Here is a 14,045-nt window from a genome sequence, read left to right as displayed (position 1 = left end):
AACCACCAGACAAAATTGTTCTCTGTGTGTGTATGTCTTATTGGAACTGTAATTATATTTACAATACTATAATTAGTCGTGTTATTAACTCTTGTTACTCTCTAGAACATTATTGGTAATAAGCAGTGACATATCTTAAAGATTTTTCTTGTGTCCCAGCATCTGCCGGTGATTAATATATTAAGCTCCATAAATGTTTATTCAACGAGTAAATTAGTGACTAGGTACTAAGTTCTTACTCTTGTGTACAGTCACCTATAAAATCTTCCACTCTTCTTTGGGCAATTGGGGAAGCTATGTATAGAAAATGGAAGAGTCTCTGTCAGCCTGGGTTACTAAGGGTGAACCTGAACTTTCTCTGAGTGAAAAAAAAATCTATTTTACTGAGCCACAGAGATTTGGATATTCATATTTTATGGCATTATTAACTAATACAAGGTATTTTTAACCTTTAAAAGAAAAGAAAGAAGAAAAAGTAGAAGTGATACTGATTTCCCACATGACATCCAACTCCTCTTTCACCAATAGACAGCATTGAAAGGCGGGAATCAGTGCCTCCTCCTAGCGATAGTGCCTCAATTGAGCAGGGCTTATTCCGAACTCAGTATGCAACATCCCGACAGGGCAGATGTAGGAATTGTTCTCAAGTCACTATCCAACATCCCGATGGGTTGAATGGCATGCTAAACACAGCAGTAAGCAATATAAAAAAGCCAGGCCACCCCGGGGTGGGGCCACGTGGCCTCAGACCAGAGAGCGGAGCTACCTTGGCCCAAGCGCTGCAGCTGCCTGAACCCCTGGGGTTTGCAGCCTTGCTTGTTTTCTCTGAACCGCAATAGGATGGTGTTCACAGCGATTCAAAGAGTGGCACTGGGTTGGACGTTTTGGTTACGAGCCAGCCTATTCCCACATTGTACGTGAATGTTTAATGTGCTCTCAAAACATGGAAAATAAGTTTAGTGCACATAGCTAAATCACAAAACATCCACTTTCTCTGTTTCCTCAGGAAGTCATTACTGCACCACCACATCACGTGACCTTAATATGATCAATGTATTTCTCTGCCTTGACATTTAAATAAACTATACAAATTGAGATAAGTAGATTAGAAAATCATTCAAATTATACCACAATCTGTACAAATATCGTGTCCCCTGCCAGGCAAGGGACAGGGTGCGGGCAACGGCCGCGTGGCCAAGGCCCGGCAGGAAAGCGCCCAGGTCTCCCTCACTCTCCAGGTGCCCTTTGCACCCAATAGTGCATATGAGGAACGAACTGCTGTTTGAGCATTCCCTGAGATTGTGTGTAGCCTCCTTGTAAATGTAATAGCCTCCATGGCTTAACTGGCTATCAAGCGAATTTTCCCAGATGAAAGCAATGTTGGGTTAGGGGACGACGGTGCAGCCACCCAGCCTTTACCAGCAGCGTGCTGCAGACGAAGGCAGTCAAGGTGTGGAGGTGATCACGCAGGTACACGTTTTTGACTGTTTAATTTGAAAGTTCACATTTTTTATGCTTTGTGTTGATGTGTAATTTTTGTACTCTTGGTGGCTAGTTTTTGTCAAATCTTTTTTGGAATATTGCTTAAATGTTTTGATTTTATGATAGTGAAGCTTGTATTCAGTGTTTTCCCAGTTAATATTGTATGCTAGTAAAAAAAAGCAAAAGAAAAAAGAAAGATCTTAGTCTGTTTCTAAGGCCCAGACCACACAAAGTATCCATTTTCCTCTCTTGTCTATAAAACAAAACTCACCTTATCAACAGTTTCTGTTCTACCCAAAGATGTTAAATAAAGTCCAAGTTAGCGGGATGGGGAAGTGATGTTTTATTGTCTGTGGCATGTGTGTTCCTAGGACCTATAAAAAGGAAAGCAGGTAAATGACTTTGATCTGCTTGATAAATGATTTTTATCTTGAATAGTGTAGTCACTTAAATAGTTGATCCTCCTTCTGGGTGGAAATTATTTCAATACCATGTTGTTTTTGTTATTATTAACTATATATATTATTATGTATATAATAATACATAAAAGTTATTAGGAATGAAATAAAAAATTATTGAAATCCTAACACAGTTGTAGCTATTTTTCATTCATGTATTTATTAAATAGTATTATTCACCACATAATAAATAGTAAAGCATTTTCCACATAGTCATATCTACCATTTCATTCATGGAAATCATTTTATTTGATTATTTAATTTTTATTTTAGATTAAGCATGCATGTGTACATTTGCTACATGAATATATTGCATGATGCTGAGTTTTGGGCTTCTATTGAACTTATTATCTGAATAGTAAACATAGTACCCAATAAGTAACTTTTCAAACCTTGCCCTCCTTCCTTCCCCTGTTTTGGAATCCCCAGTGTCTGTTATTTCCAACCTTTTGCTCCTGTGTACCCAAAGTTTAGCTCCCACCTATAAGTGAGGACATGTGGTATTTGGTTTTCTGTTTCCATCTTAATTCACTTAGGATAATGGCATCCAGACACATCTATGTTACTGCAAAGGAAAGGATTTCATTCTTTCTTCTGGCTACATAGTATTCCATGGTATATATGCCTCATAGTTTCTTTATCCAATCCACCATTATTGGAAACCAATGTTGATTCCATGTCTTTGCTGTTTCATATTTGCAATATGACATGCAAGTGTTGTGCAGAAGCTCTTTAGTTTAATTTGGTCTCACTTGTCAACTTTTGTTTTTGTTGCTTTTGTGTTTTAGTACTTAGTCATAAATTCTTTGCATAGGCCAATGTCCAAAAGAGCTTCTTAGGTCTAATTGTAGGCTTCTTATAGTTTAAAGTTTTACATTTAAGTCTTTAATCGAGCTTGAGTTAATTTTTTTATATGGTGAGAGACAGGAGTCTAATTTCATTCTTCTGAATATGGTTAGCCAGTTTTTCCAGCACCGTTAATTGAATAGGGTATCCTTTCCCCATTGTATTTTCATCAATTTTGTTAAAGGTCAGTTAGTTGTAGGTATGGGACTTCATTTCTGGATTCTCTATTCTGTTCCATTGGTCTATGTGTCTATTTTTGTACCCAAACCATGCTATTTTGGTTATTGTAGCCTTGTAGTGTAGTTTGAAGTCAGGTAATGTGTTGCCCCTGCCTTTGTTCTTTTAGCTTAAGATTGCTTTGGCTATTCAGGCTCTTTTTTAGTTAAAAACAAATTTTAGAATTGATTTTCTAATTCTGTGTAAAAATGACTTTGGCAGTTTGATAGGAACTGCTTTGAATTTGTAGATTGCTTTGGGCAGTAAAGACATTTTAATGATGTTGATTCTTCCAATCCATAAGCATGTAATATTTTTCCATTTGTTTGTGTCATCTATGATTTCATTCAGCAGTGTTTTGTAGTTCTACTTAAAGAGATCTTTTACCTCCTTGGATAGAGATATTCCTAAGTATTTCTTTTTTTTTTTTTTTCCTGTGGCTCTTGTAAATGGGATTGTGTTCTTGATTTGGTTCTCAGTTTGAACATTGCATTGTATAGAAATACTACTGCTTTTTGTATATTGATTTCTTATCTTAAAACTCTACTGAAATTTTTAATGAATTCTAGGAGTCTTTGGTCAGAATCATTAGGGGTTTCTAGGTATAGAATCCTATCATCAGTGAAGAAATAAAATTTAATTTCCTCTTTTCCTATTTGGATGCCTTTTGTTTCTTGCTTTTGTCTGATCATTCTGGCTAGGGCTTCCAGTATTAAGTTGAATAAGAGTGGTGAAAGTGGATATTCTTGTATTGTTCTTGTTCTTATGGGAATTCTTCCAACTTTTGCCTATTTAGTATAATGTAGACTAGGTTTGTCAATAGATGGTTCTTATTATTTTAGGTATGTTCTTTGAATGCCTAGTCTATTGAGGGTTTTAATTATGAAGGCATGTTGGATTTTATCAAATGTTTTACCTGCATCTGTTGAGATAATCTTATTTTTTTTTATTTTTAATTCTGTTTATGTGGTGAATCACAGTAACTGATTTGCATATATTTGAACAACCCTTGCATCCCAGGAATAAAGTTCACTTGATATTGTATTATCTTTTTGATGTGCTGTTGAATGTGGTTTGCAAGTACTTTGTTGAGGATTTTTTCATCTATGTTCATCAGATATATTGGCCTAGGGTTTTGTTTTTTGTGCGTGTATTTGCCATATTTTGGTATCAGGATGATATAGGTTTTGCAGAGTAAGTTAGAGGAGAATCTCTCATCCTCTATTTTTTGGAATAGTTTCAGTAGGATTGGCATGAGCCCCCCTTTGTATGTCTGGTAGAATTCAGCTATGAATTCATCTAGTCCCGGGCTTCTATTACTTATTCAATTCATTCTGTAATTCATTGTTGGTCTGTTCAGTGTTTCAGGTTCTTCTTGGTTCAATCTTGGGAGGTTGTGTGTTTCCAGGAATGTATTCACTTCTTCTAGGTTATCTAGTTGTGCACATAGAAATGTTCATAGTAGTCTCTGAGAATCTTTTGAATCTCTGTGGGACTGGATTGAATGTCGCCTTTGTTATTGCTGATTGTGCTTATTTGGATCTTTTCTTTTTTGTTAATCTTGCTAGCAGTCTATCAATTTTGTTTAAACTTTCAAAGAACCAACTTTTTATTTTGTTGATCCTTTGTATGGATTTATGAGTCTCGATTTTATTCAGTCCTGTTCTTATTTTTGTTATTTCTTTTCTTATGTATGCTATATTTGGATATAGTTTTTTTTTCTTGTTTTACTACTTGCTTTAGGTGCAATGTTAGGTTGTTAATTTGAGATATTTCTATCTTTTTGATGTAGGTATTTAGCACTATAATCTTTCCTTTTTAAACTGCTATTATTGCATCCCAGAGGTTTTTGTTCATTGTGTCTCTATTTTCATTTGTTTAAACAATTCTTTGATTTCTGCTTTAATTTTATTGTTTACCCAAACAAAAATCATTCAAGAGTAATTTGTTTAGTTTCCGTGTGTGTTTGTGTGTGTGTGTCTGTGTTTTAGAGTTCCTCTTGCTAAAGATTTTTATTTTGATTCTACTGCGGTCCAAGAAGATGCTTGATATTATTTGATTTTTTTTATTTCTTGACACTTGCTTTATGACTGCATATGTGATCACTCTTAGAGTATGTTCCATGTGAAGATGAGAAAAATAGATATATATTGTGGTTGTTGGGTAAAGTATTCTGTAGATGTCTATTAGGTTCAATTGGTCAAGTGCCAAATTGAAGTCCAGAATTTATTTGTTTAGATTTCTGCCTCAATAATCTATCTACCACTGTCAGTGGGGTGTTGAAGTTCCCAGTTATTACTGAGGGGCTGTCTACATCTTTTCTTAGGTCTAGTCGTGATTTCTTTATGTATCTTGGTGCTCCAATTAATGTTGGCTGCATATTTATTTAAGATAGTTAATTATTCTTATTGAATTGAGCCCTTTGTCATTGTGCAATAACATTTTTTTGTCCTTGTTTCTGTTTTTGGCTTAAGATCTGTTTTCTCTGATATGAGAATAGAAACTCCTGCTCTTTTTTGTTTTCCATTTGCATGATTAATCTTTCTCTATCCCTTTACTTTGAACCCATGAGTGTCATTACTTGTGAGATGAGTCTCTTGAAGACAGCAGATGGGTGATTCTGATTTTTTTATTCCAATTCGCAACTCTATGACTTTTAAGTGAAGGATTTAGGCCATTTATGTTCAAGATTAACATTGATATGTGAGATTTTGTTCCTGTCATAGTTTTGTTAGCTAGTTTCTTTGTAGTCTCAATTGTGTAGTTGCTTTATAGAGTCTGTGGACTATGTACTTAACTGTGCTTTTTCTGTGTGTTCTTTCATGTCCACGTTTAGAACTCCCTTAAGCATTTCTGCAGGGCTAGTCTGGTGGTGATAAACTCCCTTGCCAATTGCTTGACTCAGAAAGACTCAATTTCTCCTTCGTTTATGAAGCTTAGTTTTGAAGAATATGAATGTTTGTGCTGGAATGTCTTTTCTTTTAGAGTACTAAAAATAGACCTCTAATCTCTGCTGGATTGTAAGGTTTCTTCTAAGAAGTCCACTGTTAGTCTGATGGGTTCCCTTTGTAGGTAGTGTTGCTCTTTTCTCTAGCTGTGTCTGAGATTTGTTTTTTCTTTTGTGTTAACCTTGGATAGTCTAACGACTATGTGTCTTGGGGATGGCTGTCTTTATAGTATATAACAGGGGTTGTCTGGATTTCTGGTGTATGCATGTCAACATCTCTAGCAAAATTGAGAATATTTCCTTGAATTTTTTCTTCAGATATGTTTTCCAAGTTGGTTACTCTTTCTTTTCTCTCAGGAATACCAATAAGTTGTATAATTGGTTTCTTTACATAATCCCATATTTCTTGAAGGCTTTGTCTTTTTAAAAAATATTTTTTCTTTATTTTTGCATGACTGGGTTAATTTGAAGAATCAGTCTTCAAGCTTTGAAATGTTTCCTTCTGCTGGGCCTAGTCTGTTTTTAAGTCTCCCAACTATATTTTGAAATTTGTTTAGTGAATTTTTCAGTTCCAGAAGTTCAGTTTGGCTCTTTCTTAATATAGCTATGTTGTCTTTCAAATCTTGGACTGTTTTTCTGGTTTCTTTGCATTGGATTTCAATTTTGTTTTATGTCTCATTGACTTTCCTTGACATCCATCTTCTGAGTTCTATGTGTCTCATTTCAGACATTTACATCTGGTCAGGATCCTTTCCTAGGGAGCTAGTGAGAGGCTTTGGAGATCACAAAACACTCTGGCTTTGTGTATTGCCAGAGTTCTTGTGCTTATTCCTTTCCATCTGTGGGAGTTGACACTTCTTTTTTGAATTTGCTTCATTTAGATGGGGTTTGTATTAGTCAGAGTTCTCTATAGGTACTGAAGTAAAAGGATAGATGTACATCTGAAGGGGAGTTTATTAAGGATCATTGACTCACATGAACACAAGGTAATGTCCCACAATAAGCCATCTGCAAGCTGAGGAGCAGGGAAGCCAGTCCGAGTCCCAAAACCTCAAAAGTAGGGAAGCTGACAGTGCAGCCTTCAGTCTGTGTCTGAAGGCCTGAGAGCCCCTGGAAAACCACTGGTGTAAGTCCAAGAGTCCAAAAGCTGAAGAACTGGAAGCATCCAGCACAGGATAAAGATAAAAGCCAGGAGACTCAGCAAGTCTGCTCTTCTGCCTTCTCCTACCTGCTTTGTCCTAGCCGTGCTGGCAGCTGATTAGATGGTGCCCACCCAGATTGAGGGTGGTTCTGCCTCTCCTAGTCCAGACTCAAATATTAATCTCCTTTGGCAACACCCTCCAAACACACCCGGGAACAATATTTTGCACCCTTTAGTACAATCAAGTTGACACTCAGTATTAACCATCACAGGGCTTTTATATTTTTTATTCTCCTTGAAAGTATGACTGTGGTGTATGTGATTGATTGGCTTCATTTCTGGGTAGTTGCAGAGGGTGAAGTTTCCATATATGTTCCTTGGTTACAGATAGGTTGCTGCAGTGGCTTTCACAGATGTTGCTTGTTTTAGCAATGTATTTTTATATAACGGTATAACTCAATCTTCAATCTGGTAGATGGACTTAAGAGTAAGAGCTGGCAGGTGGGGTCTTGGTGCATGCTTGCCCTCACTGGAGAATCATGAGAAACAACTTCTTTCTCGTGCAGGCTTTCTGGGCTCCTATGGGAAGAGCTACAGTTGCATCTGCAACAGTGCACTGGGGAGGGGAGATGGAGGCGAGATATAATTCCTTCTCCAAGTCTGGTTCTGGGCCTTGGTGGTGCTCCTTTCAGTGGCTTATGCCATGGCCGCATTTTCTTTGTCTCATGTTGTGCTTTGGCAGGCTGCACTCCCCCTTCCCTTAAGGATAGTCCACACTGAGGATTACATCTCTAGGGACACACAACTCTCCAGAGACCCACCAGTCCACCGTGCTTACCAAAGTCAGAGCAGGTTTTAGGGTATGTCTGCAGTTGCTCTGATGATGCAGTATTTCAAGGGTAGAGGATCTCCAAGCAGGGCAGTGGCACAATGGGTGCAACACCAGTATGGAGCCTGCAGCCCATGATTTTCAGCCCAGCAGTCAACCATGGAGTCTGCCTAGCTTACACTCCCCTGACCCAGCAGATCTCCCACAGACACTCGCCCTGGCGGCAAGCCCAACCAACTAGGCTTTCCCTAAGCCATCTGCTCCCACATTGTTGAGCTGCTCCAGGCATTCTGTGCCAGGACCCTCCCTGGGAAAGAAGCTACCACCATCAGGCCATACTCTTCGTGGTCTGGTCTTGCAAAGAGAGGGGTGTGCAGCTCCCATGCCCCCATGAGAACCCATACCACACCCTTCTCTGCATTCTGACTATGGAGGATCCTCCTTCACTTGAGATTAGGTCACGAATCTCAGCTCAATGTCTCTGGGTGGTATACTTGAGTCTTGGGGAGTTGGGACTGGGCTCACGAATTTGTCCTCTGGCCTCTAAGCTTCAAGCACTGGCTGCAACTTGGGGACAGGGTGGTGAACTTTTCCCAGGCTGTCAACAAAACACTCAAGCTATGCAGTGGATGCTGTGCTGTGGACACCCTCTTGCAGGCGTGACCAGGCATGAGGTCCAGGAAGGGGTTGACAGGCAAGGGGGCATGTGGACCAGATGCAACTTAATCACACAGCATTGGTGATGGGGCCTATCTTGGGCATGTGAGCAGGCCAGGCGTGGCTCACTCCCAGCCTGGCTGACAGCAGGAGCTTAGCCTCTCAGTATGAAATGGAGACTTGTGGGATGGGCACCTAGGGTTGCATTTTGCTGCAGCTGCACAGCACAACAAAGCCTTCTGGGCTGTGTGTGGCTTCAAACTGTGCCTCTGCATGTGCTTGAGGCAGCTCTCCTACCAGTCCAAAGATCTATGAGGGTTGTAGAAACTCGTGTAGCTAGCATCTCAGAGGTACATTATGGGAATGTAGTGTCCCACGGTTCCTTCACTCACCCCTTCCTTGAGTTTGTTCAGGGTATATGGGCCAGTCCTGGTGTCTAGTGACTCTGAGCAGACTGCCCCATTTCTTCCCTCTTCAACCATGGTGTCTGTGTCACCTCTGTGTCAACTTCCAGTGTTTCCCTCAAAAGATCTGTTTAAAATGTGAAGGTTTACTAGATATTTGGGTTCCTTTCCATGGAAGAGGCACTTCCCAGCTGCATCTCCTTGGCCATCTGCCATTCTCCAAATCTTTTTTGGTGCCTATTTTTCCGTTTTACTTTCTGTGCTTCCTCCTTATTCTCTTCCTCCAACACTGATATGTACTCTGACATTCAATTCTAAATATGTGTATTATAAAAAATAGATATAATGTGCATATATGTGTTCATTAAGAATAGAATACTTGGCTAGGCGCGGTAGCTCACACCGAGCCAAGGTGGGCCGAGGTGGGCGGATCACGAGGTCAGGAGATCGAGATCATCCTGGCTAACACAGTGAAACTCCATCTCTACCAAACAAAATACAAAAAATTAGCCAAGCATGGTGGCGGGTGCCTGTAGTCCCAGCTACTCGGGAGGCTGAGGCAGGAGAATGTCATGAACCCAGGAGGTGGAGCTTGCAGTGAGCCGAGATCGCGCCACTGCACTCAAGCCTGGGAGACAGAGCAAAACTCCGTCTCAAAAGAAAAAAAAAAAAAAAGAAAAGAAAAAATTCAGAAAGAAGGTTACTACATCTGAATTTCTGAAGATGGTTTTAGTAGGGATGAATTCAATGTAATCCATGGATTATTCATGACTTTGTAGAAAGTTTAATGAATGTTTCTTTTAGCCACTTGGGATGGGACCTCTGAATCAATAGGAAGCATAAATGAGAGATGTCAGGGGAGGATTGAAGGATGCTGATGGAGGTGGGAAGGCCTAAAGTGACCTGCCTGTGCTAGACTGAAAGTGATTCAGGCCCCACCCAAATGCAGGAGCAGTGGAGCCTAAATCCTTCACAACTGCACATTAGAGGAGAGAGGATTTGAACATCATCCTGCAATTGGAGTTAACTGTTAATCAAGGTAGGAGGACAAGATGTGTTCCCAATTCTGACTCTGATTGCCCTAAATAGAGGCCCTGAGTGGTGATAATTTGTTTTGAAACTAGGAGACAGTTCAGTCAGTGTTTCATCAGATTCATGTTTTGCTGAAAATACTGGCACATTCCTCCATTTAATAAGGAGTCACTACAAGTAACTCAAGGGCCTTAGTCCTGCTGCCCACATAAGGGAGCTCTGGTCCTGAGGAAATGGGGCTGTATTTGAAGGTAATGAAAGGGATAAGATGAGACATGATGGTGTGATGAGTATTCCAGTGACTGCTTTTGGTAAATTTGGGCTGGCATCTGGGTTTCGGTTCCTCCGTCTAGAAAGGAAATGCTCCTCATGACTGACAAAGGCAGGAATAGGTTTTATCATCAGCTCTACACCAAGGCTCTCCAGTTACTAGAGTGGTCTCTAGAAGATAGCATTATCAGCAAACTCCATTAGCAACTAACTTGCTTCTGTGGTGCTGTGTTGTTGCTAATAGTTTTAATTATAGCAACTGCAATGCAGGGAACCTGATCCAAAAAAGGCACAAACCAAAACCTGTGCTCCTAAGGAGATTATGAGAAATGAAATCACCAACACTGGCCTCTCTTTGGGAGGAAACTGGAAATGGCAAGAGGGACCACTCATGGGCTAAAGCCCAGCACTTGGGTCATGACTCACCCTGGAGAGGTCAAGTATGGGCCCCACTGCTTCAGGCCTTGGCTGTGGATCACACCCTGGATTCTTCTCTTCCAGGTGCAGCTCAGTTGCCATGATGCTCCTTGAGTCAATGAGCTCTTTGGTCTGCTCTTTTGCTCGAGCAGAAAATTATCTGTGCTTCACCCTTGAGAAGCTGACAAGAACCACAGGCTTCTTCAGGCAGGTGGTGGAACATGGGTATATCCTTCAGGTGCTCACAGTATCTCCCTTTGCTCAGGTGACAGAGGCTTGGGGTTTTCCAGCTCTTGACCTAAAATTCCTGAATGATTGTTTTCAAATTTCTTAATGAATAATAGTATGAACTTCCCACCCCTGTCAGGGGGGAATGGGGTTCCTGAGAGCTGAGGGGCCAGGATCCAGATCCTGAGCCTCTTCACCAAGCAGATGCTGTAGAGCAAAGGCAGCAACTATCCATCTATTTATCTATCTATCTATCTATCTATCTATATCTATCTATCTATCTATCTGTCTGTCTGTCTATCTATTATCTATCTATCTATCTATCTATCTATCTATCTATCTTTCCCTTCCCTTTAAGGAAATCCTCAGGACTAGGTGAGATCTTAGATCTAGTGGAGAATCTGAGCCGCTCCAAGCAAAACCTCAGGATCCTGCAATCTGAAAAGGTAGAACCAAGGCAAATGTGGGCAGCAATACCCAGAAGTTGGGTACTGAGCCTGTTAGGGAGAATTTTTTTCAGAGGAGTGAAGTAAATAATGAGATGTAGACAGCAGCGAGAATGAGAAGCCAAATCATAGACTGCAAAATCACACAGCATCTGTTCTTTCTCCCTGGTAAGAGAGAGTATGATGGGTAGTCTCCAATACAGAAAGCCCATTGTGTCCTTCAGCTCCCCCATACAGTCGCAGAATAGGCCTGATTCTGAAATGTCTGTTCTCTTTAGGCTCTAGCCTGATTTTCTGGTTCATAAGGCCAAAGGGAGCTGGAAAGATCCCTGCGGCAGGACTCATGGTGGAGAGAGAATGGTCTAGAGGATTCAGGCCTCTGCACACTGTGTCTGGGTCCCTCCTTAAAGAATGATAAAGATGAGTAAAGAGCTTGAAGCAGCCTGGAGTCCAGACAGAAACCTTTAACTGAGCTTTAAAGGAGATGGTCACAACACTTTTCAGAATACTGGCAAAGGCCTCCTGTGGCCCGGTTTGTCCTGGGATGAGCAAAATTTAATAAAGTTAACCTGCTGTATCTTTGCTTTTAATATATCTGCTTGCCCATCACAATGACGTTATGGTTAATTTCACCAATTTGGTAACCTGCCTCATGGGAAGTACGAAAGTAAGCGAGGGCCAGGCATGGTGACTCATGCCTATAATCCCAGTACTTTGGGTGGCTGAGGCAGGTGGATTGCTTGAGCCCAGGAGTTCAAGACCAGCCTGGGCACCATGACAAAACCCCGTCTCTACAAAATATACAAAAATTAACCGGGTGTGGCAGTGCATGGCTGTAATTGCAGCTACTCGGATGCTGAGGTGGGTGAACCTCTTGAGCCCGGGAGGCAGAGGTTGCAGTGAGCTGAGATCGCGCCACTGCATTCCAGCCTGGGCAATGAAGCAAGACCCTGTCTCAAAAAAAAAAAAAAAAAAAAAAAAAAAGAGAAAGGCAGTGAGGGTGTCCTGTGAATCAAATCTTTGAATGGATGTTTTCTTAACTAACCAAGACCTGTGTAAGAATTCTGTCTTTGATTCCATAATAAAGTGGTGTGAAATTACTATAAGCAAATGTTTACATGTCTCATTTAATCTTCACAACAATCCTATGAGGCAAGTAGAATTGTTATCTTCATTTTCTGACTGATGAAACTGAGGATCAGGGAGGCGTGTGACCTTGCCAAGTCCCCACAACTGGAAACCACGGAACAAAATGACCTGAGTCACACATGCTAGAATAAACTCATTGTGCCTCCCCATGGAGCTTCACAATGGCTATTTCTGTTGCAAGAGAGGATGAAGCAGATGGTCTTTCCAATCAAGAGCTGTTAAGAAAGGCTCCAGTTCTCCCTGGGGAATCTCAGAATCAGACTGAAGATTCGGAAGAGCCTTTGCTGACCAGAGTCAAACTCCCCAGAATCCTTTTATAGTACCGCTGACCAGTGAGTGATCATCAAACCTCCAAAGACTTTAGGAATTTGCAGATTCTAGGGAAAATTCCATGAGTTAACAGAGGTGAAATTTGAAAGTTCCATAGAGAAATTCTGGAACTTGAAATTATCATAGGAAGATTGTTATGCAATTTTGTTCCTGTTAGTAGTCTTTAAAAAGAGACTTCAGGTCAACATTGGGTTGAACCAAGATTACTTTCTCCCATTGTCACCATTCTGATTTCAGATTGTTCCTTGCTGGTTTATATCCTCTTCAATTCCGTTTTGTACCAGATAGAGGCAGAGTAGAAGGAAAAACTGAACAACAAACCACATTTGTGCCAGCTCGAGGGATAAACACCTTCTAAGGAGCATCTCAAGCTTTCCACAAGATTTCAACAGGGTCACCCCAGTTCACAGGCAGGTAGTGTGTCTTCAATGTGTGGCCAATCGCTGTTGGACAAACAGGAGGTGTTTTCCCCAGGATACCCTGCACCAGACTCGGCATCTTTTCAGTCTTCTTCCTATTCTGTCTCCTTCCCAGCACACTGACGCTGGAAGCACACTATGTCATCACATGAGCAATTCACAGGTGCCATGAAATACCTCACCAATGTACAGTACTTTAACTGTTGACAAATCCCCATGTAGTAGGTAAGAAAGATATTATTATTTACATTTATCTATTGGAACTTGGGGGCACAGAGTGTTTAAATTACCTGCCCAAGGGCACACAAGTCACTTGCCTGTTGTGTTTCAATTATACAATGGCTTAGTGATTCTTTCTTTCAGACGATTTTTGTGAGGAGTGAATGGAATTAAATCAAGTCTATGTGGAAAGGGCCTGGAGCATGGGTTCTCAATGCAGGGTGACTACTGTTAGCACCAACTAGTTGTGATAATGACCATGATGATGATGGGGAAATAATAACACCTTGAAGTAATAATAATGAAGTTAGAAAGATACCCCCAAATGTATGAAAATTACATCTATAAAATGAGTTAGTTTATAAATCATGAGAAAATGGGCATCCTCAGGTATTGCAGGTAGAAACACGCAATGGAATAACTCTTGTCAGCAAGCTAATCCATTTCCAGGAATTAATTTTTTTTTTTTGAGACAGAGTCTTGCTCTGTCACCCAGGCTGGAGTGCAATGGCAGGATCTTGGTTCACTGCAACCTCCGCCTCGCAGGTTCACGCG

General features: G+C 40.6%; 1 long non-coding RNA gene across 1 annotated transcript; it reads left to right on the top strand.

Moving 5' to 3' along the window:
- Positions 1–1,272: 1,272 nt before the first annotated feature.
- LOC103889410 (uncharacterized) lies at positions 1,273–12,701 on the top strand. The gene is made up of 3 exons (XR_653805.4): positions 1,273–1,470; positions 10,784–10,964; positions 11,652–12,701. It is a non-coding gene; the product is annotated as an uncharacterized LOC103889410 (long non-coding RNA).
- Positions 12,702–14,045: the final 1,344 nt, after the last annotated feature.

The sequence above is a fragment of the Pongo abelii genome, chromosome 8 (assembly GCF_028885655.2).
Source record: "Pongo abelii isolate AG06213 chromosome 8, NHGRI_mPonAbe1-v2.0_pri, whole genome shotgun sequence".
Taxonomy (NCBI): Eukaryota; Metazoa; Chordata; class Mammalia; order Primates; family Hominidae; genus Pongo; species Pongo abelii.
This window is presented reverse-complemented; position numbering and strand designations above follow the sequence as displayed.